This window comes from Pleurodeles waltl, chromosome 4_1, assembly GCF_031143425.1.
Source record: "Pleurodeles waltl isolate 20211129_DDA chromosome 4_1, aPleWal1.hap1.20221129, whole genome shotgun sequence".
Classification (NCBI taxonomy): Eukaryota; Metazoa; Chordata; class Amphibia; order Caudata; family Salamandridae; genus Pleurodeles; species Pleurodeles waltl.
Genome location: NC_090442.1, coordinates 451,520,233 through 451,526,232, shown reverse-complemented (window position 1 = coordinate 451,526,232; position 6,000 = coordinate 451,520,233).

Sequence of the window (6,000 nt, the reverse complement as noted above, 5' to 3'; positions counted from 1 at the left end):
TGTGGGTATCTCAAAGCACAATGTGGACACATCACATTTTTCAATTGAAATGTGTCTTTTGCAAAGTGCCTAACTGTGGATTTTGGCCTTTAGCTTAGCCGGCACCTGGGAAACCTAGCAAACCTATACATTTTTTAAAACTAAAGATCTAGGGGAAACCAGGATGGAATGACATGTGGGGCTCTCACCAGATTCTGTCACCCAGAATCCTTTGCAAATATCAAAATGTGGCTAAAAAGCACTTTTTCCTCACATTTCGGTGATGGAAAGTTCTGGAATTGGAGGGGAGCCACACACTTCCTCCCACCCAGCATTACTCTAAGTCTCCTGTTAAAGATGGTCCCTCACTTGTGTGGGTAGGTCTAATGCCATCAACAGGAAATGCCTCAAAACACAATATGGACACATCACATTTTTCTAATGAAAACTGATGTGTTTTTTGCAAAGGGCCTAGCTATGGATTATTGCCTCTAGCTCAGCCACCACCTAGAGAAACCTAGCAAACCTATACATTTTTTAAAACTAGACTCCTAGGGGAATCCAGGATAGGATGACCTGTGGGTCTCTCACCAGATTCTGTCACCAAGAATTCTTCACAAATCTCAATATGTGGCTAAAAAGTATGTTTTCCTCACATTTCGCTGATGGAAAGTTCTGGAATTGAAAGGGAGTGTTGGGGTCTTTGGTTGGCAGTCAGGTTACCCCCTGTCCAAGCAAGGACCATTTCTCTAGTCAGGGTAAGTCACACACAATCCAAACTATCCTGTGTCCACCCTCTGCTAGCTTGGCACTGAGCAGTCAGACTTAACCTAAAAGGCAAAGAGTAAAGGATTTGTGCAATAAATCATGCAATAACACAGTATAAACACCACAGAAATGCACCACACAGGTTTAGAAAAATATATAATATTTATCTGACTAAATGCAGGTCAAAACGTTGAAATATCACTATAGAAAATGATAAATAGAGTCTTAAGTTCTTAAAAAGCAATACGTTTCTCTTGCAAGCACAAAGTACCTGGTTTGCGTCTAAATTATCCACAAGAGGCCGCAGAGGAGGTGATATGTGGAAAATGGGGAGGTGTGTGTTGGTTTCTCCGGATGCACGCTGATGATGCGTTGAGGTTTTTCCACACAGGAGAGGCTTTGCATAGATTTCCGGTGCACAGGCTTCCATTCTCTATGGATTACGGGGTATTTGGATGCCCTGAGAATAATGCGAAGAAATCCTGGGCATGCAGAGCAAAGTCACAGGACCTGCGTCGATCCGGTGGGCAATGCAGGGAAATTTATGGTGCATGGCAGGCACTGCGTCAATTCTTCTTCTCAGGAAGTTGGGCTGCCTCATTCCGGCTTGGCTATGCCTCCATCCAGTGGGCCGTGCGGCGAACTTCTGGTCGCAACACTGGTGATGCGTCGATCTCCACTCGGGAAGCTGGGCTGCATCGTTCCGGTTCGGCGTGCAGTGATTTTTGCACCGCAATGCAGGCTGTGCATCATTTCTGGTAGGCTGTGTGTCTAATTTTCACCGCACAAGGAGTTCTTTGCAAAGTTGAAGTTTTTTCGGCCCTGAGACTTCAAGAAACAGGAGGCAAGCTCAATCGAAGCCCTTGGAGAGCACTTCTCAGCAGAGCCAGAGGGCAGCAAGGCAGCAGGGCAACAGCAAGGCAGCCGTCCTTTGCAGAAAAGCAGTCAGGTGAGTCCTTTGGGCAGCCAGGCAGCTTCTCTTGGCAGGTTGCAGGTTCTGGTGCAGAGTTTCATTACCAGTGGTATCTTGTCCAGAGGCCCTGTTTACATACCCAAATGTGCCTTTGAAGAGGGGGAGACTTCAAAGAGTGGCTTAGAAGTGCACAAGGTCCCCTTTCAGTTCCATCCTATCTGTCAGTCCCAGTAGGGGGTTTTGCAGTCCATTGTGTGAGGGCAGGCCACTGTCCTTTGACATGTAATTGTCAGGCCCTGCACTCTCCCAGCTCAGGAAGACCCATTCAGTATGCAGATGTGTGCAGGTGTGACTGAGCATCCTGTGTTTTGGGGTTTGTCTGAGTGAAATGCATATGGATTGTAAGGCACAGAAGGATTTAAGTGCAGATAAATGCTCACTTTCTAAAAGTAGCATTTAAAAAACAGTAATATTAAATCCAATTTCACCAGTCAGCAGGATTTTGTATTACCATTCTGGCCATACTAAATATGACCTTGTTACTCCTTTCAGATCAAAATCTACCACTCACACAGTATATGACGGTAGCCCTATTGTCAGCCTATGAAAGGAACAGGCCTCACAGCAGTATAAAAATAATTTAGGAGTTTTACACTACCAGGACATATAAAGCACATAGGAACATGTCCTGCCTTTTACCTACATAGCACCCTGGCCTATGGGTTACCTAGGGCCTTCCTTGGGGTGACTTATGTGTAGAAAAAAGGGAGTTTAAGGCTTGGCAAGTACTTTTAAATGCCAAGTAGAATTGGCAGGGAAACTGCACACCCAGACCTTGCAATGGCAGGCCTGAGACATGGTTAAGGGGCTACTTATGTGGGTGGCACAATCAGTGCTGCTGGCCCACTAGCAGCATTTAATCTACAAGCCCTGGGCACATAGAGTGCACTTTACTAGGGACTTATAAATAAATTAAATAATCCAATTGGGTATGAGCTATGTTTTTAGGGAGAGAGCATATGCACTTTAGCACTGGTTAGCAGTGGTAACGTGTGCAGAGTCCTAAAACCAGCAAAAACAGTATAAAAAGTTGAGGGAGGCAGGCATAAAGTTGAGGGTGACCACCCTAAGGCTGTCAGGTCTAACAGGGAACTACATACTTCCTTCCACCTACCATTCCCCCATGTCTCTCGATAGAAATGGTACTTCGCTTGTCTCGGTAGGCCTAATGCCTGCAAAAAGAAATCCCCCAAAACACAAAATGGACACATCACATTTTTCCAATGAAAACTGATGCATTTTTTGCAAAGTGCCTAGCTGTAAATTGTGGCCTCTATCTCAGCCGGCACCTAGAGAAACCTACCAAACCCACACATTTTTCAAAACTAGACACCTAGGGGAATGTAGGATGGGATGACTTGTGGGGCTCTCACCAGATTCTGTCTCCCAGTGCAGGAGGCTGGCCTGGTTTGTAGTGGGTATCTAAGGTACTTGCACCTTATACCAGGTCCAGTTATCCCTTATTAGTGAAATGTAGGCAGTGTCCAGGCTCTCTAGAGGTAGCTGTGGATGAGCAGCCAAGGCTTATCTAGGAGACATGCAAAGTTCATGCAATGCCACTATAGTCACACAGTACTCACACTTATGATAGAAAATACTCAGTATTACAAACAAAAAAGGTACTTTATTTTGGTGACACAAATACCAAAAATACCATACAGACTATACTCCCTTTGCAGATAAGTAAAACACAAGTCATATACACTAGTATGCAGAAAAAGGCATAAAAACTGTTAGAAAATAGTTCAATTAGTGAAAATCACAATCGTTAGAAATGGCCGACGGGGAACACAAACCACATACTAAGAAAGTGGAATGCGAATGTCGGTTTCCCACCTAGGCAAGTGTAGTGTGTATAGTGGAGCTGGGAGTAAATGAAAACCCCAAAAGTAAGTACTAGGACCAACCTTAGTGCCCAGGAAAGCAGGAGTAAAACACAGTAACTTTCCTAGTAACCACAGAAACAAAAGAGAAGATTATGCAAGAGCCAGAAGAGACTTCAAGACACCAACAGTGGATTCCTGGACCTGAGGACCTGTGGAAAAAGGGGACCAAGTCCAAGAAGCACAGAAGAGTCCATGGAGAACAGGAGCCCCTGCTAACCTGGATAAAGGTGCAGAAGAAGAACCACTGGTGAAGAACAGTCAGTATTGCACCCAAGAAGAAGGAGTCGGGTTCCTGGTTCGTGCAAGTGATGTATCACGCCGGATGGAGGATTGCAGTCTTGTTTGCGTTGCTGGAGTTTGCCAACAAGCCTTGGCACACGTAAAGCTCGCTGTTAGTGGAAAATGGAGCTGCCCGGGACTAGGAAGGACCAGGTGGACTCTACCCAGGAGGGTGAGTCAGAGGGCTCTCTCAGCAACTATGAGAGCCCACAGAAGACCAGGCAGCATGCACAGGATACCCACAGCATGGGGACAAAGATAGTGCAAAAGAGGCCCATGCAGTATGATGACAAAGGCTCCCATGCCGCCGGAGAACCACTCAGGACGCTGTGCATCGCAGGAGAGAGTGCTGGGGTTGGAGCTGCAAGAAGCATGAAGAAGTTCATGGAAGGACGCCAGCCAGCCTTGGCAACTGCAAGACATGAGGTGAATGGGGGTACTGTCTTACGTGGGGAGGCAAGCTCTTACCTCCACCAAAGATGGACATTAGGACATCAGGGCTGCAGGGACCACTTCAGTCTACCATTCGTGATTCGGGATCCACGCAGCTCAGCAGGAGAGGGGATCCATGCTGCAAGTCGTCATTGCAGTAGCTGCCTGCTGAAGCAGGGGAGTGACTCCTTCACCCCAAGGGAGATTCCTCCGCTCTTCTGGTTCAGACTGAAGACTGGCCGTCCTCAGAGGATGCACAACCAGGAAACAGATGCATTTGCTGGCAGGAGCTGAAGATACAATATTATAGAAGGTGTCTTGCTTCTTTGTTGCAGTTTGTAGAGATCCTGGAGGGTCCAGATGCAGTTTCGTTGGTGATAAGTTGAGCTGGAGGATGCAGAGGATTCCTGCTGGAGTCTTGCAATCCGAATCTAAAGAACCACCCAAAGGAGAGACCCTAAATAGCCCTTAAAGGGCGATTGGTCAGCTAAATAGGTAAGCACATATCAGGGGAGGGCTTTGACATGACCTGCTGGCACTGGCCACTCAGATGCTCCCAGAGTCCCCTGCCAACTTGGAATCCAAGATGCCAAAACCCAGGGGCCTTCTAGAGGAGCTCTGAGCACCACCCCTGGGATGGTGATGGACAGAGGAGTGGTCACTCCCGTTTCCTCTGTCCAGTTTCAAGCCAGACCAGACACTGGGGATCCTTGAACTTGTGTGGACTGGATTATGCAAGGGGGGCACCAAATGTGTGCCAAATGCGCCCTTCCAAGCATTTCCAGTAGCTTGGGGAGGCTACCCCTCCCAAGCCTGTAACACCTACTTCCAAAGGGAGGGGGAGTAACACCCCTCTCCCAAAGGAAATCTTTTGTTCTACCTTCCTGGGATTGAGCTTCTCAAGCAACAGAAGGGCAGAAACCTGTCTGTGGGTTGGCAACAGCTGGGGTTTCCATTAAAACCTCAGAAAGCTGTAGATGCAGTACTGGGGGTCCTCTAAGGAGTTGCCAGAGTGCATGGAATCATAGAACCAATGCTTGCAAATGCCTTGGGGCATGATTCCAACACGTTTGATACCAAACATGCCTATGTTCTGAGTTACCATAATGTAGCTGGATATAGGTAGTGACCTATGTCCAGCATATGCATAAAATGGTGCCTGCACCCATCAAGTCTGAGAAAATAGTCCTGTAGGTTGTGTGGGCACCTCTGCTAGTGCAGGGGTGCCTTCACACACAGATACTTTGAACCCTGCCCACAGGGTTGGAGGGTCTGCCATAGGGGTGACTTATAAGTGACCTGGTGCAGTGTGAATGGCAGTGAAAGGGTGCAAGCACTCTTTGACAGGCTGCAATGGTAGTCCTGCAGAAGCCTTTGCATGGGCTCCCTATGGATGGAAAAATATATGCTGCAGCCCATATGGATCCCCTGAAACCCCAATGCCCTGGGTACGTAGGTACCATATACTAGGGACTTATAAGGGGGCACCAGTGTGTGAATTCTGAGTAGAATACTGTGTTTATCCAGTGACCAATGTCAGAAGGAGAGAGCATAACTACTGGGGCCCGGATTAGCAGGATCCTAGTAGACACATTCAAGCACACTGACATCATGAGGAAATGGTGGTGACCATGTCAAGAAAGAGGGTACTTTCCTACACAATCCCCCCAACACAAATGAGGA